Source organism: Manis javanica, chromosome 8 (assembly GCF_040802235.1).
Source record: "Manis javanica isolate MJ-LG chromosome 8, MJ_LKY, whole genome shotgun sequence".
NCBI lineage: Eukaryota > Metazoa > Chordata > Mammalia > Pholidota > Manidae > Manis > Manis javanica.
Window position 1 is genome coordinate 32816256 of NC_133163.1, and position 24650 is coordinate 32840905.

The following is a 24650-nucleotide window of genomic DNA, read 5'->3' on the forward strand; positions in this document are numbered from 1 at the left end:
AAAAGATGTTTTTAGTTGGTCCAACATTATCACAAAACTTCTGTGCCTACAAAACTCAAACCAAGGAAATGACCATCAATCTCTCTTCGACCAATGGAGAAGTAAGATCCTTGGTTTTGATTTGAAATTCTGAGAATAAATTCAGAGTATGCTCACTAATGGTCCTTTAATAGTAAAATAATAAACTACTTTTAAATAATTCAAAATAATAGCAACTCTGATTTCTTAACATCAGCAATGTGCTGGCATATATGCATGACCTTTAATCTTTGTAATCATGATGCAAGTTAGACATTACCAGATAGTCCATGAGGGTGCTATAGAATAAATGATTTGCTTAAGGCCACATAAGCTTAGTCCATGATGGAGCCAAGATTTGAATACAGCTTTTCTGGCTCCAAAGTCTACACTTTTTCTATTAAACCAAGGAGAAAGTGAGCTGTAATCAACCCTTTGACATTTGAACAGTCTAATTTAAGCTTAATACTATGATAACCAGAGTTTTCTACAATACAGATTAGTAGTAATGAAAAATCATAATTAGAATGATATATTTGCTAATTAAAGTAGACTGGCACTAGGTGATCTCCAGGTTATACTTCAACACCTGGGCAAGTTGCCAGAGAGCCTCACAACACTCTGCTACTCTGATTATTTAAACTAGTATTGGACCTCAAGTCCTAACCTAATCTATAGGTTCAGAATCCAATTCTAGTATATGTCTGACACAAAAAATAAAGAGCCATTAAATGAATAGAATCTCTGGAGAACAACGATGATAAGGATTTTGCCAGAAATCTCTTAACACTTCTGTCCCTGAATGTTCAGGAAGCCCCAGAGGTTATAATTCTCTGAAAAGACCTCTAAGACTGGAAGCTAATCCCAGCAGAATATGGACCTTCTCCATCACTAACAATATTCTTTCAGTTTAGAGGGTATTCCTAGCGAAGATTAGTCCTCCCTGTGCTCTGATGCATCCCATCTCAAGTTGCTCCCATCCCCGTATTTTCCTCCCCTATATCAGATTCTGTGCTCCCACTGTCTCCTTCCCATCAGCAATCAAACATGCTCAAACCCACATGACCTCATCCAGCCCACTCCTTCATATACTATTTTTAGTCTCTTCTTTATAGGCAAAGTACATGAAAGCATGACCTATACATGTCCATCCACTCACCTCCTACTTACTCTTTAAACAAATTTATTGAACTTCTGCAACCATCTCAAAAAGTGACCAATGCTTTTTGGTTGCAAAATACAATTTGTCTTCTCAGTCTTCATCTTACTTAATCTCTTAGATGAATTAAAACCATTAAACACTCCCTTCTTTTTGAACTTTTCTCTTCTATTGGCTTTCCTAAATCATACATTCCTGATTTTCCTCATACTTGTGCAGCTCCTCCTGTTCAGTTCCTTCAACATACTTCCCAGAATGTTGCTAAATTCTCCCTAGAGGGACAATTTCATCTGCTTCCTTGATTTCAATCAAACTTGCTATATACCCTGAACAATTCCAAATCTGTCCATCTAACCTAAACCTGTCTCCATCTCTAAAAATGTAGACACCATCTAAAGAACATGGAATACAACAAAATACAAAACAGACATGCTTTCTGCAATTCCCAAGTTCACTGTCTAGCTCATTGTCTTGGATGTCTCAAAGGCACATCCAACTGAAATTGCCAAAAGCTGAAATCAGTATCTGCCCCCACTCCCAAAAGAAGCCCATTCTTCCCACTCTATTCCTCATCTTAATGAATGCCATCACTCTTCACCCTTTTAACTAAGCCAGAAACCTGGGAATTATTCTTGACTCTTCCCTCTCTCCAATCAATCACCAAATTCTAATGTTTTCACCTCCTAAATATCTCTGTGTAAAATCTCTTCTCATCATCCCACTGTCATTACCCAAACCCAGGCAACCATAATTTTTCACCTAGATTACACCCAACAACTTCTTAACTGGTCAACCTGAAGGTTTACTACTCACTGATTCATTACATACAGCCACAATAACTACACAAACACACATAACACCAATACTGAGACTGGCCTATAGCAGGAGCTCAAAAAATATGTATTTTTATTGAATGAATGCATGAACCTATTAATTGATCAGTCAATCAGTCAACCAAGTCAGAGACCAAGGGCTAGCGTCTTGAAAAATCCCCCCAAAATTGGACAGTGGTCTTAAGAAAAAAAATACATATTGTCCCCTAAATTTGTGGCATTGTATTGTTCTCCTGCTCCAGATCTAATACTGGAGAAGTACATCAGACTATTGAAAATTATATGGGCCCACATTGAAACCTGCTGTGTAGGATTACTACGTAAGTCTATAGCAGTGGTTCTCAGTTGGAGACAATTTTGTCCCCCAGGGGTTTCTGCTACCAGCATCTACTGGATAGAAGCCAGGGATGCTGCTAAATACCCTAGAATATACAGAATAGTCCCCCACCACAAGGAATTACCCAGTCCAAATGCCAGTACATGCCCAGGTCTACAGTTAAAAAAACAAGGCACTACCACGGTAACACTACGCCCAAGTGCCATAAAATCAGGATGTCACAACATAATTAACCTGTTTATGTGTCAAATCTCACTTTAGAGATATAACACATTACACTTTCTAGAGTAAAAGTTAATGGTTTCTCCAACTTCTCAAATAAAAAAACGGAGATTAAATTTAAATAATGGCTTAGATTCCAGGTCTGGGAATCAAAAAATACATATTTATAACAAGTTCTAATAAGATTTATTCATTTCTTTATGGAAGGCTCCTTTCTTTCCCTACCCACCCACAACAAAAATAAACACAATAACAAAATACCCAATGTGCACATACATATAACACAATGTTTTACCATTGCTTTCACAGCTTGGGACACAAAAACATTGTTTCTCCCTCAAGCCCCCTCTCTATCTTCTCCACTCTGTCTAACAAATCATAACATAGTCAGGAAGTATGTTTTAATGTCTCCTGTACAAGTTGATGTGCTTCCTATTCCTAAGATTAAAAAATAAATAAACAGAATTATTTATATTTCCCTTAGAAAACAAAGACAAAAGCAAAAAATCCTAAATCAAGATGCTTTACTTGCATGACTGGAAATGGATATTTTGATGATCAAGAAATAAGAAATAGTCTCCATTTTTATCTTAATCAAGTAACCATCAAACTAATGCCAATATATAATGAATCTAATGGCTTTTTTTCTTTTAACTGTCTTTCCTATACACCACTTTTAAGGAATGGTGATTTCTGTCAAAATCAGTAAGCAAAGGGAAAAGCAATTATGATTTATTGAGTAAAAATTTTAGGGAAAAAGAATACTTGGTTGAATATGAAAATCTCCTTTGCTTGCTGTGACGATACGCCTTTTTTTTGGTTTCCAGCAAGCATATCAAGATATAATACCATAAAGATTCAGAGTAACCTACTATAGGTAAACAAACAAACCTATGGTAGTTCGTTTCAATGACTTCATTGTCTAATTACTCTATCTGATTACTACCTTAAGACTTTTGATCATATGTAAAGGCCATGGCCCAAACATAACTATCTGATATATGCCAAAAGAATATATGGAGAACCTAAAATCAGAGTGAAATTGCTTTATCTATACCCCACTCACCCTAAGAACTTAGATGGTCCTCATTTTCTTAATCCTACTTTTTCAATGATAGAGTTTTTATTAACACTACTTGCACCTCACCAAATAAGTGTTGTCTCTTCTAACTGAAACATAGGTATGTCATGGTAACCAAATCACATTAGGAACTAGAACTCTCTAGTTTGTCAACAGGAGCTGTGACCCAGCATTTGTATGGAATAAAGATTCCAGTAAATGGGCCATCATCTTTGGCGAGAACCTTTGGGAAAGAGACTAGACAGTGATATTAAGCAACTTTTCATGTGTTTGTTGGCCATTTCTATGTCTTCTTTGGAAATTTTGCATTCAGGTTCACTGCCCATTTTTTAATCAGATAACTTGCTTTTTGGTGTTGAGTTGTATGAATTCTTTATGTATTTTGGATATTAACCCCTCATCACATCATTTATAAACATATTCTCCCATCTAGGAGGTTGCCTCTTTGTTTTGTTGATGGTGTTCTTTGCTGTGCAAAAGCTTTTTAGTTTTACATAGCCCCACTTGTTCTTCATTTTTGCTTTTGTTTCCCTCTCCCATGAAGACATACCCAGAAAAAAAATTGCTAAACCAACAGTCCAAGAGTTTAATGCTTATGCTTTTCTTCAAAAGAGGTTTAAGGTTTCAGGTCTTTCACTTAGGTTTTTAATCCATTGAAGATTTTTGTGTATGGTGTAAGAAGTGGTCCAGTGCATTCTTTTGCATGTAGCTATCCAGTTTTCCCAACACCACTTTACTCAAGAGACTGTGTTTTCCCCACTGTATATTCCTGCATCCTTTGTTATAGATTGACCATATAAGCATGGCTTATTTCTGGGCTCTTTATTCTCTTCCATTGATCTATGAGTCCATTTTTGTGCCAGTACCATTCTGTTTTGATTATTATAACACCTGTATCATTTAATGATGTGAATGTATGACCTGGACATGTCCTAGGGCCACAACTGAAAAAAAAGGTGAGGATGTTCTTCCAGGCTGGAATCACAGCCCTGCCTGTATATTTCAGGAACAATCTGAAGAAGTGTTTTAATCTTTGGCCACAGAAGAAGAAAAAAAACTCAATATTGGTATGCCAACCCCAAACCTGTGATATCTGGAAAAGACTCCTTCATACTCAGATGAATAGTACTAAACAATTACATCCTTTAGGTATCTCACTATAGGACAAGTTTTTTAATTCCATAAGAGCATACTGAAGTGACTGACACTTATAAATATTTATTCCTGGCTTCAAAATCTACCAGGACAAGATAACTTCTTCCACGTCATGTTAGTGCTAAAGAACTCTGGGTAGTCAACTAAATCCTTGCTCTCATTGGACTTCATAAGTCAGATCAGGGCCAGGTTTTTTCCACAGACTTAACTAAATAGTTAGGCATTTATTTTGGCACCGACCTTTGGTGGAATTCTACCAATGAATAGTTTGTGTTCTAAGTTTCAATGCCCTCTTTTTTCCCTCTTATGTTGAAATTTAACTGTTAATAATTAATCCATAATTGATGGTGACACCAATATTGACTACTAAACAATATTACTTTTTCTCAATCAGTATCAGACAGACCAGGTACATACTTGTTGAGAATTGTAGTAAAACATCTGTTCTTCAGATGAGAAGTTAGACTTTGCAGTTAATGCTCTTGAAGAGATCATCCAAACTCAACCCTCAGTCATGGCATTGTTTTATTCATGATCATCTAATTTAAAAGGTATAAAGGTACCTAAGAAGACCAGAGAAAGGCTTTCAGAAGAGTCTGAAACACTCACCTTGAAACTATCGGCATTTTAGAATGGGGACACCCCTCTCATTATACTTTTCAATGGTCTGGGGCCTGGGTTTTGATAGACACTCAAAAGTAAGTGTAGCTATTCAAACATTTGCCCATGTCTGAAAAGTATCTTGAGAATTCAAGTGCATTATGCAATGTGATTAACATGCTTTGATTTTGAAAAATCCCAGAAAAGGAAAAGAATGTAAATAAAAGAATGGAAAATACATATGCAATTGGACATTACTGAATCAGAAGTATGGAGAGAATATACACAAATAAAACTAAGTTGATACATGTGGGAAAGGAAACACTAGCTGATTCATCCTTAAATTCTCTATGAGGTAAATGGGCAGCAACTGTTTCTATCCTCATTTTGCAAATAGGAAAATTAAGGCATGAAGCAGAAAAGTAACAATGTGGAAAAAAACTACAGGTTTACAAAAGTAAAGAATAAGAACACTAAGGCTACATCTCCTGATGTCATGTCATACTGTGCTGTTCTAATCCTTCCTTACCACAAAAGGACCCCATTTGTTGTTCCTACTTGTTCTTCAGCAAATTTGTGAACTGCCTAATAACCACCAAGTAATATGTAATTAACACTTACATACATACAGAAAATAATCTGAGCCAGGTGTAAAAGAGGAGAGAGAAAGGGGGAAAAGGTATAGATGGGGGAGAGAGGAGCTGAGAGAGACAGAAAGAATGAACAGTCTCTGAGAAATACCCATGAAGAAGCCGATCAGATTCAAAGACCACAGAGATTCCAAAGAAATATAGTATGTTAACTACTTTGTAGCACGCATATTTGGATAGCCATTTAAAACAAATCCAGAATTTTTAAGAAAATGAAGTTATAATTAAATATACTAATGACCTATTCAAATGGAAATCAAATATCTTTTGTATCATTGCTAAGGTTGGTCTCTTAGGAAATATCCAATTTGCTAATTTGCTATATTATCTTTGTAAGATTTTATTATGACATTCCACTTAGACAATGTGCTTCACCTTTATTTAGGAATTAAAATGGGCTAAGGGCTTAGAGCCTAACATATGTCATATTATTTTTTACTTTATTGTCTTCTGTTGATAAACTGTTCCAATGGTAGAAAGAATAAGAGCTAAATGTAAACCAAAAATGATACCCTTCAAATGCTGAAAACCTAAATGCAGCTTAAACACAGACAGGAAATAAAATATTCTTAGCCATCCAATTAAAACATATGTTAAAATAATGAATATAAAGATTAAAAAATGTACAATACCTCATATAATATCTGCATGTCATATGTATGTTTCATATATGACACCCCTAGGATACTGGATGGCTCACAGACACTTAAAATTTTTATCTTCCATCTTACGTACATATAAAAATAAACATACATTTTAATGTGATTCATTCTTAGCAATATAAGATATACAACTTACATTTTTGTATTTTGTTTGGGGAGAAGAGATAGGGTGTTCTGGAGCTTGAGCTCATGATAGTCTTTTAGGATTGATCTACACAAATATTACATGTGTGGGTATTTGAAAAAGCAGATGTCTCCAATATTCAACTTGAAACTTTCAAGTTTATATGAAGTCTTTCTATATAATTGATAGGTTAGTTCTCCAAAAGTGAAATGTAAGCAAGATGACCTGTTAAATGATGAATAGTTCCTGGACAGAGTGATTATAAATACCCTGAGGTTAGAGACCATCTCTTAAATTTCTACATTCTTCCCATCATCTAATATAATTCCTTGTATATAATATATAATAAATACTGGTTGTTCTAAGAATGCAGGAGCCCAGTTTGAAAAAGACATATGCACCCCTATGTTTGTCGCAGCACTTTTTATAATAGCTAAGAAATGGAAGCAACCTAAGTGACCATCAGTAAAGAAGATGTGGTACATATACACAATGGAATATTATTCAGCCATAAGAAGAAAACAAATCCTACCATTTGCAACAACATGGATGGAGCTGGAGGGTATTATGCTCAGAGAAATAAGCCTGACAGAGAAAGACAAGTACCAAATGATTTCACTCATATGTGGAGTATAAGAACAAAGAAAAAACTGAAGGAACAAAAACAGCAGCAGACTCTCAGAACCCAAGAATGGACTAACAGTTACCAAAGGGAAAGGGACTGGGGAGGATGGGTGGGAAGGGAGGGATAAGGGGAATAAGGGACATTACGATTAGCATACATAATGTGGTGGGGGTGGGGCACAGGGAAGGCAGTATAACACAGAGAAGACAAGTAGTGACTCTATAGCATCTTACTATACTGATGGACAGTGACTGTAAAGGGTTATGGGGGGGGGACTTGATAATGGGGGGAATCTAGTAACCACAATGTTGCTCATGTAGTTGAGTATTAATAATACCAAAAGAAAAAAAAAGTAAATAAATAAATAAATATTGGTTGTTTGAAATGGACTCAAACAGCCCAAATCCTAGCCCTACTTCTACCACTGACATTTTTGAAAATGCAATAAATATCTGTCGGGTGTGTAACACATGACTTATTCCATCTCTCCCCTTGGAGCTATTGACCACCATTAGAGGAGAAAGCCCACAACTAGCCCCATCATTCCTATATGGCCCTTATTCCTTGACTAGAATTGATTGGAATCAGGGGTAGGCTCATGAATCAAAATGAGGCAATGTGAGCATCTTACTTGAGAATTTGAAATTAGAGGTACAGAAACTGGTATTTGGAAGCTAAACATGTGAATGGCAGGGTACTGAAACAAAGTTTCAGCTGAGTTTCTCAGAGTTATCTTAGTTCCTTTCTCTGAGGTCTAGCTGTATCACTATTTGTTGAATTCCAAGAGGTCCATGTTATTCTTAAAGAAAAATTTCACTTCTGGGACTAAGTACTAGAAATGAACCAAAGTTTGTTTAGGCAAGAATCTGAGGCAAGCCACTTCTCTTTACAGCTATTAGATATATTCTTCAAATAAGAAAGGTCTTTAGAAATGTCAGTTCACACTTTCTCCGAATCAGGAATTCCTTTGACAACCCCAAAAAGTACCTCATGCTAACTGCTTTTGAACAGAAGAAGCCAGCTATCATTGCCAGGTCCCTTTTTAGAAGAAGCTAAAAATGTGCCTTCCTATAACTTAGATCCACTGGTTCTAGTTCTCTCTTCTACAGAAATTGAAATAAATTTATTCTGCTTTCTATATACCAATCTTTTATTTTCTTCAAGAGAGATGTCCTATTGTCCCTTTATATTCACTCTCCTCCAGGTTAAACTTCCCCAACTCTTTTCAGTTCTTACCTGTACTTGATAAAACACTTGACTTAAAAAAAAATACTGATCAAGATAAGATGCTTTATTTCTGTCCACAGCTACTAAGATGTGACTTCCAAAGAAACTCTACTTTCAGTTCTCCCATCTGTGAAGAAAAGGCATAGAAAAAGTGCCTCTATTCCCAGAGAACCTTTCTTGCATAGAGAAGTAATGTTATCCCAGTTAGAGACAAGGAAACTGATGCACAGAAGCTCAATTTCAAACAAGCAATAGCGAAGCTTGATACTGCCCTCAATGTTTCCTTCAATACCCCAAAGTCCATCCAGGGTGTCATGCTGCCATGCTTTCCCCATGAAACTATTTTAATCGGACTATAGAGAATTCCCTTAAATGCACTGAGGAACTGTATACCCTGCTACAGTTTTTAAGGCATCGTACTCATCTACACATAGCAGGTCTTACTCCTGCTCAAACGCCTTAGATGCTCAAGACATTCTAGAGCAGAGGAGTACAGGAGAGAAACGTTTTAGGAAGATAAAGCTGGAGGCGGTAAATAAGCAGGGGAGCACCGAGGAAGGGAAGCAAAAGGACTGGTTAGGAGTCCGTGGCGGCAATGGAGGCCAGCAGCACTACCTTGGCTGTAAGACAAGAGCAAACTCAAGAGATAATTGAAGGACTGTCTGGGACTCGAGCTGCTTGTAATCCAGAGGTGAAGGAAAGGGAAAGCAGCGACTCCGAGAAGAGAAGATGGAGAGGCCCTGGGGGTGGAGGAGCGGCGGCACTTGCCCCAGGCTTCTGGGGACAAGCCCCGTCTCCGTGTGCTCGGGTGTGTCCTGGCACCTTACAGGGACATGCTGGCCTGACCCAGGGTCTGGGGAGCATCTCTAGCCAACCAAGTGTCCAAGTTACTGATTCCTTACTCAGTTCTATCATGTAGGCTCTACACAAGCTGGCCTTAACCTATTAAATGTGTAAAGAATATTTTGATTACTCACTCGTAGCTATCTAAATACTACAAAATTCAGTTACTCCCTTCTATATGGTATCTAGGTGTTGAAGGGGTGAACACCCAACAAATATGTCCATGTCATTTTTAAAGCACCTTTTCTTCTGGTAAGACTTCCCACAATTTAGAACCTGAGAACACACTAAACACAACAGATAAGGTTTCAGTTAAATATATTTCACTCTTTAAAGAGCACAGGTTCGTTTTCCATCCGTCCCAAATAAAACCTCAGCAAGAGACACACATACATACACAGAGACAGACACACATAGTGACAGACAGAGAAGGAGAGACAGACAGAAAGACATGGGCAGATAAAAAGACACAGCCAGATGGAAAAAACATGGAGAGACACCAACAGACAGAGCCAGAGACAGACAGGCAAGAGCAAGACCGAGCACGCAAGGTGAGCGACAGACTGGCGAGACCAGTGAGCAACAGAGAGACAGGAGAGAGAAAGAATAAAAGAAAAGAGCATACATGAAAAATGTCTAGCCTTCTTTCTTGTTGTGTACATTCTCCATATACAGGGAAGCCCATTTAAAGAAGCAAACTCACAGACATTCCCTGAATCACAAGCTCAAGGCATAATTATACCTACCTCATAGTGATGATGAGAGGAAATACTGTTTGTAAAATGCTTAACATGGTGTCTGGCACATTGTAGTTACTCAGAATGAGAACACAAAATAATGGTCAGTGGAAGCAATAGTAGGCCAAGACAGTTATTCAACATGATTCTAATTATATTAAGTTACATGAAAAAGATCAGAAATATCTTAAAAAATTATTGTCCATAGCAAAAGAAATGATCAGCAAAGTGAGAAGGTAACCTACTGAATTGGAGAGTATTTCCAAACCACAAATCTGATAAGGGGTAATATCCAAAACAATAAAGAACTCATACACCTCAATGGCCTCCCCACCCCCCAAAAAAAAATTTGATTAAAAACTGGGCAAAAAACCTGAAAGGACATTTTTCCAAAGAAGATATACAGATGGCCAACAGGTACACAATTTGTGATGTTGAGTACCTTGTCATCAGGGAATGCCAATCAAAACCACATTTTGTAATACTATAAATACATATATCAAAAATCACATTGTACACCTTAAATTTTAACAATGTAACATGTCAATTATATCCCAATAAATCTGGGAAAAATGAATAAGTTATATTAATAAAGTTATACAACCATGAAAAACAAGAGTCATTATCTCTAGGTGATGATATTATTAGGCTGTTGCACTTTCTTTTTCTCATTCTTTTCAAATTCCTCATAATAGGCACAAATTTCTTTGATAATCATAAAGTGAAAATATCTAAAAGTAAGAGGATTTTGCACAGAAGAGAGGCTGGGAGAGAGATTTACTGCCCCAGGCAAGTAGAGACTGATAGTATTTTGTCTTCTCCCTTGACTGAGCACCTGGGCTTCCCTCATGACAAGAACACACCTCTTCTCATAAACTTCATTTTCCTTCTACTTATTCCCTCAACTTCTTTGAAAGATGTCAACCTACTGTTCTTTCCATTGCCTTTTGATTTTAAAGAATAAAAATTTTACATGTACAAATAACAAAAATTGACTCAAAAGAAGCATGCTTCTAAGTAGAAATCTTATTTATGTAGATACATGACATATAACAGTCTCCTGTAGTGAGTACATGATGTGACATGGCCTCTTGTGGACACACTAAACACAATAAACAAGGTTTCAGTTAAATACATTTCACTCTTTAAAGAGCACAGGTTTATCATAGAAGTATAGGAAATGTTAGAATTAAAAAATTGCTAGAATCCAATTTTTTCTTTACTTTTTTTAAACTTCTTAAACTTTTTTAAGATGACACATATTATGAATACTATGCCAGGATGGCAGATATTTCATCCAATGAGCTTTAACTGGACTGCAGCATAATTCTATCTGATCTGTACAGAAGTATCAATAATTAATCCCGTTTATACTAAAAACCACGAAGTTTACAGGTGGATTTAAAGGTTTTTTAGAAGCAATGTTCCAAAAGCTACAAGAAAAACAAGCTATTCCACCATAACTTTTCTCTACAGTGCTCCTGCTCAATCTAAGGAGAGGAAAAACAAGGATTGAGGAAAACCTCTGCTTCCAGACTTGAAGAATTAAAATATTTATAATTTAAAAATCTGCTACCTTTAAACCCTTAACAAATCTACAAGGCTTTCTTTTTAAGCAGTTTAAATCATCATCCATGAGGGCTTGCATATCTTGATCTCTGTTGTGGGCTGAATGTGTCCCCCCAAAACTCATATATTCAAGCCCTAACCCCCAGTGTGATGGTTTTTAGAGGTGGGACCTTTGGGAGGTAATTAGGTTTAAATTAAGTCACAAAGGTGGGACCGTCATGATGGGATTTGTGCCCTTATAAGAAGAGAAACACAGACATCTTTCTTGTAGCATGTACCCAAGCATGCGGGGAAGACCATGTGAGTACAGAGCAAAAAAGCGGCTGTGCACAGCCAGGAGAGCCCTCCCAAGAAGTGAACATGCAGGCACCTTGATCTTGACTTCCCAGCTTCCAGAACTGTGAGAAATAAACATCTATTGTTTAAGCCAACCAGTCTATGGCATTTTGTTACAGTAGCCTAAGCTAACTAAGACCTGCTTTTTTCTCCTATCTAATATTATACCCTGGCTTATCGCCATTCACTGAAACCTACTATAGAACAGTAACACAGAGAGCTAAGGTATTTTCACGTTATAGTTTTATATGCTTATTCATGAGAAAGCTTTATTCCTCGATTTTAATTTCAAATGCAGATGTACAGAACATTTAATGCTTCTTTCTAAAAACAATAATAATAATAATAAAACTAAGCTAAGTGACGTTTTATTTATATAATCCTCATTGATTTTTGTTTCCTGCAAGGTTAAAGGATTTTTTATTTTTGGCACTAAATACTGTTCACCATTCTGGGATTACATATTGTGATAAAGAATTAAATTATCTTCTCTCATACTCAAAAACCAACTGAATTAATATCACTAACAATTTTTTATTCAGTCTCTACTGTATAAAAGCACTGTGGGAGACAAGTATAAAATAAATGCTGCCCTGAAAATGTCTTCCTAGGTCCACTATTATCCAAACCAAGAGTATCTCAATAATGTAACAAACTATTTCAATTTTCTCTCTCAAAAGTGATAGCATCGGATTCATGGGATTCAACCTTTTAACTTCACACAAATCCTACCTGCTGGAACAGACTGCTGTTGGACAAGAAGTAAAATGTTACAATGTTCCCACTGGTCATTCATTAGCACTCAATAATTGAATTATAGCCAGTAAGAAAGGGAAGGAAGGAAGGACAGTGAAAAAAAGGGTAGAAAAAGAAAAAAGGAGCAAAAAAAAAAAAAGAAAAAGTTCACATTTTAAGGTAACCAGAACCAAAGTTTAAGAAGAAAAACATGAATATTTTTCTTACGCTGAAAGGAACACTTAGAATTACTTAAAGAAACACATGGGAAGTTGGCCCAAATGAAACATTTTAGACCTACACAAGTGTGATCTCTACTGACCACTTAATACTCTCACCAGCTAAGATAAAGTCAAGGACTCAGAATAGATCTTGCTTTTTTGCTTTATTAAACAGTCTAAAGACCATACGGATTAAGGGAGGAAGAAAACCATCAACATTACCCAATGATATGCCTACATCTCCTGCACCCCACCATCTATAGTAAATAGAAGAGTCTACATCACTGTCCTTCTCCTTTCACTGGTTTGCAGAATTCAGAATAAGATTTTCCAACACCTCCTACCAGTTGGTTTCGAAATAATTTGAATGTGAAGACATCCACATCACTTGTTTAAAAATGCCTGTTCCTCCTCCTGCTGCATATGCCTATCTGCGCTGTTGTCTCAGAGACAATGAGTCAAGCTCTGACCCTGCCTTTTCTGGGCCAGTTACAAAAGATAGGGAGCTGACAGGAGACAATAAGAAACCTGCTTTTATTATCATGCTTTTTTTGACCTGATAAGCAACAAGAAGTTGAGTGCCATATTTAACCATGTCTTCACCCTGTTCTTTAAAAAGTTTATGGCTTAGTCCTCATTTGTAAAGTCTTTGCATTCTTCCTTCTTTTACAACTTTTCTGCAAACTAATGGAAAAGCTACCTCATGACACCTTATATAACTTAAGTTCTCTAAGGGGCTTTGCCATCCCTGGTAATTTGGCTTTAGAGCCAAAAACCTACCCTACACTTAGTCTCCTTAGGTAGTTGGACTTTGTTTGTTTGTTTGTTTGTTTAATCCCCACTTATTTCTCCAGGTGTGGGCTGCTCTCTCTACTTACTTGTTGAAAACTTTTTTTTAACATTAATTTTCAAACTAAGTGTTAACCCTAGTTTGCAGACCAGCTCTGCAACTCTTCTAAAGATTTGTAGATCAAGCCAGAGAAGTGGAGTCTAGTTTGCTTTTGTGGAAAAAGTGATACAGACAAAATTGGAAACCGCCACTCAAAAATTCCAAGAATAAATCTTACTGAAAATACGTGGGGCTTAAATTCCATTTTTATCCCTATCTAAGAAAAACTTGGTACTAAAAAAATTGTAAAGTTCCTAATATTTCTCAGTCACCAAATATCTTTTCCAAAACAGCATTCTGATAGGTACAATGCAAATGAATCACCAATAAAGCAATTAAATTCCACCCATGATATTTCTGCACTAAAATTCAAAGGAAAGTGCTTGGCAAAATGGAGCTGAGGATCTGCCAACCTCCAAACATGTGAAAACAAATAATAATTCAGGGAAGCTTTGCCAAGCCCCAAAAAAACTAACAGCTACCCTTCTCTGAGAACGCCTGCATGTCTCTTAACATCTTCTCCTTTGACTTCATATTTCAAGCCCCTAAGTGGCAAAGGTCAAGAACTACCCACAAAAGAATAAATAAAACTGAAGCCCTAGGTAAATATACGTCAAACTCCAAAGCTCTGTCAGATAGATTCACACACAGTTTATCTGTGGAGAGATTATTTTTTTTTATCCATTCAAGGAGCATTTTAGCCTCAGGATTACCTTTCATTCAGCAAGGATCACCTACATTCTAACTCTTGTGATTATTAGAGCAAATCATGGGGTGTTGAGAACTTGGCTTCCTCCATCTTAAGAAAACAGTTCAAGTCCTAGAGGCAGTTAATCCCTGGAAGGCTTTGTGATACCATCCCCTGACACATTTGATAAATACGGAAATTGTAAAATGTTCTGACTTGTTAAAATTTTTCAGCCTGCTTAACGTGCTCTTTGGCCTTAACATGCACAAAGTGCTGACTTGGCATGCCTAGGAACCTCCATCACCTTCTCTATTGTGTATGCACTGACAACCCCTGAAGCATAAATAAGTCACACTTGACAAAGAAATGTTTATTCTACACTCAAAGAGGGACTCTCCTTTTCTCAAGGAAACAAAAGCATTGCAAAGGGGAGGGAAGAAGGGTGTGTCCAAAAAAATGTGGCAGAAAAGAGGAAAAAAAACTCGATTCTAAATTATTGCAAAGCTGAAGACCACTAAAAAAAATCTGAGTTGGGACAGGTGTATCTACAGTTGGCTGATAAATCTTTCAGAGTTCAAAACCACTACAGTAAAAAACAACTGTTCCTCTTTGTTTTTTGCTTTATAAAATGTAATGAATAATATAGTTTTCTTTCAGTACCTCTTATAATTCTAATAAGGAGAGTCAACTCCCCTTTATGCAAAGTTAAGAAAATGAAATACTATTATTTGGCCACCAGTGAGCAAAAAGGCAAGCTCTGGTCTCATGTATGGACCCAACTTTTACTCATCTCAAGTAACTAGTTACATCTTAGAGATTGAATAAACAACTATATAGATACCAAAGAAGAGGCCTGTAACTGTACAAGCTGGGTGTGGAATCTAAAAACACTGCAGACTCCACCAGGCATAGGATTCACAGGGAAATGCTATGAAGAAGCCACAAAGACAATACACTGATGAAACACTGAAGGTGCACTGGAATACATCAAAATGCAGAGCCAGCTACACTTGTCAGTCACAGCCATTCCTGATATTCTCAGATCCAACCATCCCATTCCCAATCCTCTGACCATTTCCAGAAGATTGTCTTTACTGGCTTTCCTGAAGCTGCTGTGTGCATTCAACTTATAATTGTGAGAGCAACAGAAAGAGTGAGATGCAAGGCAGAATGGAAACAGGCCTCCTGGAAGTAGAGGGAGGAACGCCTTAATAAAAAGAAAAGAAACAGTAAGACAGCTAGGTGGCACAGACAGCTGGAGGGAGAAGGAAAGAAGTCAAGGGTCAGTACTGTATCTACACTATTAAAACCAACCAAAAATAGGTGAAAATTAGTTGTAGCTCTGCAGTTTTTTGGGGCCTAGACAGGTTTGGGGTAAGCAGGAAAAGGGCCACGCAGCCATTCCTAAATACAAGAACTTAATCTGTAGATGTTAGGGAAGGAAACAAGGGAAGAAAAGAGTGAGAATGTTGACCTCGCAGCCTAGTTTTGTTGCCCCAAATAAGGAAAACAGACAAAAAAATGACTACAGGAGAGAAAAATAATAAAAATGATTGAGGATATTCTCCTACCTTCCCATCAATACCAAGTTTCTGAAAAACAGATGTGGCTCAGAGCAGCAGGGCATGAAGAAAATAACACTCACTGCAGAGAGGAAAAGCGACCAAGCCAAGCCAATGACCCAATCTTTCATGTTCTCTCATGGGAAGCAAACCACTCTAGGGTCCAGATTAAGGCTTCTCAAACCTTCCTGTGCATGAGAATCACCTGGGACTCTTGTTAAAATGCAGATTCTATTTAATTAGGTCTGGAGTGGAGCCAGAGCTTTTGCCTTTTCAACAAGCAACCAAGTGATGCTCATAATGCTGGTCCACAAACCACACTGTGAGTCGCAAGGGCTGGTATGGGTCGTAGGTAAATTCTGCCTTTCCTAATGACCCCAGATAAATAAATTGACTAATTTCTCAGTTTCTTCATTTATTAAATGGAGGTAGCAATGCCTACCTCATAAAGTTGACATAAAGAACAACAAAAAACTATTTTTTAGCCAAATGCCTAGTTAATACCATCACTAGGACAATATTTCCTAAAGTGTGGCACACATACATTGGTGTTACAAGGACAAACTTTTAAAAACTATAATTGTTAAAAACTATAATTGTTAGGTAATATTTTAATAGGCATTTAAAGAAAAAGTACTGTTACCTTAAACTCAAAATATCGCAGGTATTATCATTTAAAAGAAAGCTAAATTTAAAAGAAAGAATCAATTTAAAAAATTCCTAAGTAAAAACAAGACAAGACATACAAGGATATGAAACATGTTGAGGGTGGATACCCAACTGACTATAAAGTTTGGGAAACATCAGTTAATACAGGGTTACTAAGTTTCTGAAGGCAGGGGCTTGACCAGGTTATCCCATCATTAGGAGCATTGCACAATGGGGTTCTGAATGTGTTTCAAAGCCTTCTAGTCACTCAAGGCTTAGGAACCACACTTTACCCAAATGACACTTACCACGCTGACCCCAAGTACATGCATGACTATGCTGTCATGGACCACCAAGCTATCCATCAGGCTCAGGAAAACAAATTCCGTGGGATAAAGCCATTTTCCCCTCTGATACATAAATGAACCAATCTCAACTACCTCTCAACAATGGGCTAAATAATAGAATTATGCCTCCAAGGAAGGAAAGCTGTGATTTCATAAATTCAGTATTATGATGTTTCCTCTTTTCCCACAAACGTTTTGTAACACCATTCAAAGGTAATCTGTAGTCAAAAGGATATATGTTGATGACTGAGTACTTTACAAACAAATTTGTCATACTCTTTTAACAACAACCTTTGTTAGAACTAAGACAGGAAGTCTGAAGTCACATATGAGTTGGAAAAGAGGCAGCCTGTTTGCGAATAGCATGGTTTTCAAAAGAACTCTTAAAGGAGGATTCCTAATGTATTTAGCATCTGCTATCTGGTACACTTGGAGTAATATATCATTCTTAAAACCATGTGGTAATTGGCTGACGGTTTTGTTCAAGTTAATGAGTTAAAAGAAAGTGAACACAGACATGTCAGAACTTCATTTGTCCATGATGTGAAACAATTCTTTGCTGAATTAGGTAATAGTTTCAAATACTGGAAGAATATTTTCTCAAGTTTTCTCATGCTATTCATAATACAATGCCTATAAACATGACACACTGTTAAGTTTAATCTGCATTAGCAACATTTTCTTCATCATTTTCTTCGGTCTAGACAATTAACAAAACAATAAATCAAGTCCTGATTTGTTGTTTGCCTATTTCCACGGTGTTAATACTTCTACTATGGCAGATTTCAAGCTATCATGACCTCAGTGAACACAGAGTTAGAAGTAGTATACACCATAATATAGCATTTCCAATGCAATACAACAGACACATATTACTTCAAAAGCATAAAGTAAAATACAGTAAAAATAATTACGATATAATGAGTTTTGAGTATTTATTGTTTTTAGTAAAATGTATTTAAATGCAAGTTTATATAGTTTAATTTTTAATGATAACTGGCTCACAAAATTTCTGAAAATTTAATATTTGTCCCTTGGGATAAAGTAAGGGCTGGCTCCAGCACACCACTGGCTGTGAACCACAATCATATACACGTTGCCAACACCATCAGATTTACATACCAATTTTGAGTTTCCTAAATTAAAAATCTCTTGGAGAAATGTGATAAACTGTATTATAAGACAACAAAAATAAACCTACAGATACTGCAATTAGTATTTTCATATAGCCAAGTGTGTAATTAACAACAGAAAACTTAAGAAACATTTAGGTCCCAAAGCCTTTGGGAAATCAACCAATAAAAGCACCTTTGTATCTTGGGAGAAAGAAATGTAGGTAATAGATATTTGGGTAAAAAAAGGACATCAAGATAAGAATAAAGGTATTTTCATCAACATTTTTCTAAGAGAACCAAAAATAAAAGAAGTAGTTGCTTATAAATGAATCATTAAGATTCTTTCTATAGGCAAACAACCACCAAATATAAAAGCTTTAGAAGCCATCATTACATGCCAATACCAACTTTTTAATTTGTAAAAGATAAAAGGGGAAATTACAAAGAAACCCAAATCTATTTCACTAATCCCTTTAGCCAAAATAAACCACTCAGAGAAGGAGAAAACTTATTTCAAAAAACGGTCATTTATGATGTTAACTAGCACTTTAAAGGACTTTGAAAAACAGGTCTGCATTGCCATGGTAAATCTCTGAAAAGCTAAATGCAGTTTAGCTGTTCGCCGTCCCTTGGAGAAGTTCAATTAACCAGTTAATATTAAAAAGGTGAAAAATCAACTACTCCCTTTTTCCTGGAGAATATGCTTATGTGAATGAATGCCTTTCCAAATGAACTGTAATATCCTATAGAATTGTTTATTTCAAAACTAAGTCTTCAAAGCTGAGGGGAATGTACAGCACACACATTGTTTATCTCTATCAGATGGAGCATATGGAAAAATTTATAACTGTCAAGTGTTATTATACTGCAAAACAAACATGTGGACATACACAATAGGGATAAATACAGTGAGATTCGTTCACAAACTGGAGATGCTGGAGGCACATCGAAGAGTTTAGAAAAACTGCAATGTTTAAGAGATCAGGCAGACAGTGGTGCTAAACTGGCTTTCCAGAAAGACTGTATGCAACGGATTCCACAGTTCCTTCTGAATTGTAACATGCCTAACAGGTTTAGGCATGCAGGTTAATTTGAGAAGCAGTCCTTAATGGAAAGTGAAGAAGAAAAACAAATCCTGTCTTGTGTTAAAAATTCCAAATAAACATTATGGATACGCAAAAAGAGGAGTAAAACAATTCAAATCATAAATTAGACAGACAGTGAGTGATAAATACTCAAATGAAAATATAGTTGAAAAATTATTTTAACAAAATATTTACTATAAAAGAAAACAATTTTGTTTTCAAAAAATTTTTAAGTGCAGCGATATGAACTGCTGAATTATGGCAATTTTAAAATACAATCCATTTTTGCAATGACTTTCAGGTAAAAAAGACACTAAATCTACCTTTTAAAAAGCAGAATTTTGCAGTTGTCTCCCCAAATCCTTTTTCACTGTAGTCTAGAATTAGAATACACATTATTTCAAAAGTCTAATTTTCACACATAAAGCTTTAATGGGAAAAAAAAGTCCCCTAAATTTCTTAATATCAGCAGTGCCCTCAAGAAAAAAATCTGAGTACAAAGACAAAAAAGTGATCCCAGGGAAATAAAAGCTCTCTGTTGAAAGCTCACATGTGCTCAGTGCAGAGGCTGAAATTAGTCTTGGATGTTCTTTCCATTTTCTTCAGGCCTCTAGTCATTACTTTAACAGGCAAAGAATAACTAAACAGCAGAACTCTTTGACGGAAGCACATACTTTCCACACACTCTAAGCGTCATAGGCCTGCTTAGAGAAGGTCAAACAATCTACTCCATCTGAGACGTACAGCCAGAATTGGGAGATGTTTCTGACTAAGCAGTCTATTTCTGCATCTACCAGGGCCTCATTTTGTAACCTTATTAAAGAAATTTATCTGCTCCTCATATGGCTTTAAAAATAAAGATAGAGCTATGTAACCTCTACTTAGCTCTCTAGCATATTGTGAGGCTACAATAAATAATGCCCATAAAAGCTTTGATCTTTTCAGGAAAAACAAAGCGTTCTGACACAGGCAGAAGTTTTAGAGGTTCCTGAGAGACCAGTGCTAAGTCTAGATGGGACACAAGGAACAGATAAACCACCAATCACTGGAAAATGCCTGTTAACCTTTCTTATTTATTTTCCAGGTAAAAATGGTCTTTGAATGGAAGCCCATAAACTGCCATCCAGATCATAGCCAATTCCTACTTCTATTGCATCCACTTATGCCATCACTACAAATTATAACATCTGAGCAAGAGACAGCTAGAGTAACTAGACGCATGATTGGAAAACAAGAAGACAAAGAAGGGTGCTTGATTTCTAGGCCTGGCTCTTCCCGACATTTAAAAAGTGAGGAATTAGAAAGTTAGTACAGAAAAAAAAATTGATTTCGGGCCTCTTGATAGTTCCATCTGCCTCTCTCAAGAAAAGCCATCAACATGGCTGCCAAGATTTCTTGGTGGGAAAATAATTTTGTAAAATGAAACAATTGCACTTAATTGAACCTTAGTTTCTGGATGTATGCCAGTATTTGCATTTAAGGTATTAAGGACTGGCACACAATGGTTTCAATTGAATCTTCTCTCTAAACGCTCTCATGCAGAGTAATGCATATAATTTCTGTTTTTTAATTTATGGAAGTATAATGATGGCAGTTTACTTTTTTTTTCCCTAGAAGTTTGATTTATAATAGCCATACATTTCAAATACCAGATACTAACATACTATATGTCAACAAAGCAGTGTTTGGAGATTTAAAATGTTACATGAAATTACACCAAGAAAAAACGGAGAGAATAACTGAGTATATAAACAATCTTAGCAAAACTTCTACATCTTGACATAATCTGTGCCTTTTTTTTTTTTTTGGACCACAATCTTAATCCTTAGGGGTTGAAATCTACCATATAACCAATTTTCTAGGAAATAACCCATCTTCTAGGAAAAAATGGTAGATCACTTTTAATTTCTTCTAGCTTTAATTAATCCTGATATTTTATTTGCATTTAAAGAACATCTGAATGTGGTGTTATGCTTTGTTATAAATCTTAATCTATGTCATCAACAAATTGGTACCAAGGTCAGTAACAATATAATAGGAATGGGCCCTTGAAGACTGTGCCAACTTTTTATGCTCCAAAACAGGACACCAAGCTCTTCCAGATGAATCAGATCATGAACATAAAATGTCATATGTTTTCTCACACTCAATTTCAAACAAATGTAATCTCTCTGAGCACCAGTATAGGTGGTTTGCTTAAGACTAAACAAATATGTTGCAGAATAGGGATTTGAGCTCAAGACCATCTTTCTTCACTTGTCTGTGTTCCTTCCCGTCTACCACGGTGCTTTCTCACTAGGGCACAGTATTTTCTCCACCACCAGAAGAAGGCATGGCCCTCTCAGTGGCCAGAGTTATCAGTGAGGCTCCTACTGCCCCAACCCTTCCTTAGCACAGTCAAGCAAAAGGAAAGTTGTGAGTGGAGGTAAACTGTTGTCATCGCTGTTGTCTATCTATGGATATATGTTTCCCATAGAAATAGAGTTAACTTAAAAAAATGGCAGCTAGAATCCACCTTCTGGAATATGGAGTTGTAAAACAGTAACCTAATCAGCTTTCCTTGCATATTACTACTCGACAAAAAGAGAATAATGTTATATTTTCTTATTTTCATATCCCAATTAGCAAATTTGTTAATTCATGAGAAAGTAATTCTTCACTTTTTAAAGACCTGAATTTTCCTTGTATTGATAGATGTTTTCAGAGTATCTGACCATTTACATAACAAAAACATTTTAAAAATGACATCCTGCCAACCTTCCTAACAGACACACACCTTAAGTTATTTTTAAAAGATAAAGAAAAGAAAACAGACCCTGGAAATAAGGTAAAATGATGAAACCATGAATATAAACTTTCCACAGGTTAATTTACGTAAGGGAAAATAACGGGTAAATTAAATTATCAGACTCCAGAAAAATCCGACATCTTGCACTCAGGAAGCAGACCTACCCCCAAATGGATTTAGAATGTATTTAATTTGGTGGCCCAAAGTTAATTCCTTTTGGTCCTATCCTCTTCTTGCTTCTGATTGAAATCAAGGTTCATAGTAGAAAACTGGCCTAATTTGCAACATTAGGAAACCCAAGCCCCTCAGATAAGCCCTCCAGGTTCTCTGGCTAGAGAAGAATCTGGAAAAAATGGAAAGGCTTAACTCCTTCTCTCTGACTTTTTCTTTAACTGTCTATGTCTAGCATAACCTTCTGGGGGGCTTTAAAACAACAGATTTACTTTTTTTTTGCTAAAAGTGGTATCTGGGTCTGCCAGAAGCTGTGTACAAAGGGGCATCTGATATTTAACTCTAGTTGATGATAGTTTTATATCCGATGTGGTTATATAAATGGACTATCTTCCTAACATTCTTGTTATTGACTTAAGAGGGCAAATAATCCTTAACTGATTTTGTGGTGGGTCAGAAAAGAGTTCTGACAAATTCTATCTTCCAGTGGTATGAAAGGCCCAGTAATTGCAAGACTAGGAATATTTCCCTGTGAAATATTTCTAATTATATTTTTGACCCAAGATGCACTAAAAAATGAACAAAAGCTCTCCCAAACGACATTGTGTAAGAGTCAAAATAGTGGTTATATTAGTAAGGCAAAGAAAACTAATATATGGTGATCATTTGTAACGTCTCCAAAATAGAAAACAAGAAAAGAGACTTCTTTCTGAGGGAAACACAACCATTAGCAACCACCTTCTGTAATGAAGCTTTCATAAATAAACTTGTAGAAAATGCTTCTCCACTAACAGGTTATATTCATTCAGATCTTCCCAGAGCATTCATTCTTCCCAATGGCGGTGACTGGGAGGGCAAGGATCGTCAATCCATCAACAGATTCCCCTGAGCAGTCTTCTTGTGTGCAGCAGCCTGTGAGAAGAGCTGCAAGGGACCAAAAAAGTCTAAGCCACAGCCCTCTGCCCTCTTCAGTGCTTTTCATTCAGCTTGGAGAACAAGACATCTCAGTGGGCTTCATTATGTTTTAAAATGCACTAAACTAAAAACTGCATCATTTAAATTCCTAGTTGAAAAACTTCACAAAATTTTACTCATGGAAATGTCATCCAAATATAGCTGGAAAACTGAATGAAAGTTGGCAGAAGTGCTGACGTTAAGTGGCATTTCACACTCAAAAGCATCCAAATGGGGGGAAAAATTGGTGTTTGTAGTACAGAATAAAAACAAACATTAAAAGATTTTAAAATCAGAGAATGTGTGAGGATAGAAAAAATAAGAGCATGTGTTGAAAAGCAGTCTTACTATTTTCCACATTTACTTGTGTTTAAAGAAATTTTCAAAGCTAAATACAGGAATACCATATGTAGCTCTAAATTCTAACAAATGTGATATAGGATGGTTTTTCTCCTCCCTGAATTAATTATTTGACAACATTTAACAGAGTTTCACTGAGTGTCTACTCTAGGCCAGGCACTGTGCTAGAGCATACATTGATAAACAAAAAGGACATGGCTCCTGCCTTCAGGGATCTTTAGAGAAGACAAAGAAAGACAGCACGTAACAAACACAGTGATGATTAGGGCCATACCGAAAGACCAAGCCTGCTGGAAGGCCTATTTGAGGAAGTAAAATTTAGGTTTGAGACCAGGAAACTAAACGGGAATCAGACAAAGAGGAAGGATTAAAGAGGCAGCAGAACTGAATGGGGAATAGCTCAGCAGTAAGAGATTCTAGAACAAAATGGAAACAAATTCAATTCAATAGGGTAAAAGCATAGACAAAGGGAACAGTGATGCAAGATAAAACTGAAGAGATAGAAGTAGGGCCTGATCCTGAAGGGCGCTGTCCTAGGGCAACATCACTGCAGTGTTTAGAAAGGGGAGTAACATTACCAGCTTTGCCTTTTTTAGGAGACTACACTACCTGCAGTGTGGAGTATGGAATAGTGTGGTACAGGGGGGAATGACACAAGGCTATTGTCACAACCCTGTAAGAGAGTATAGCTCATTGGACTGGAATCCAAAAAAAAGAGATATAGAAAAGTTTAAGAAATATTTAGGAGGTAGAATTATCAGAATTCTACTTGGTGATGGAATGCATGGAGGGAAGAAGGAGGAGGAAACAAGGATATTGTCCAAGTTGCTGACTTGAACCCCAGGGAGATGAAGTCACTGGAGACAGAACGGGCTTAGAGAGGGAGGTGTGGGAAAGTAGCGAGATCAG

The 24650-nt window shown here is 36.6% G+C and overlaps 1 protein-coding gene and 1 long non-coding RNA gene across 7 annotated transcripts in view; both read right to left on the reverse strand.

The window, feature by feature from the left end:
• RAD51B (RAD51 paralog B) overlaps positions 1–24650 on the reverse strand; it is a 750762-nt gene that overhangs the window by 526086 nt on the left and 200026 nt on the right. The gene's annotated exons all lie outside the window — the stretch shown is intronic.
• Positions 1–24650, reverse strand: part of LOC118969217 (uncharacterized) — a 145797-nt gene that overhangs the window by 26040 nt on the left and 95107 nt on the right. The window lies entirely within an intron of this gene.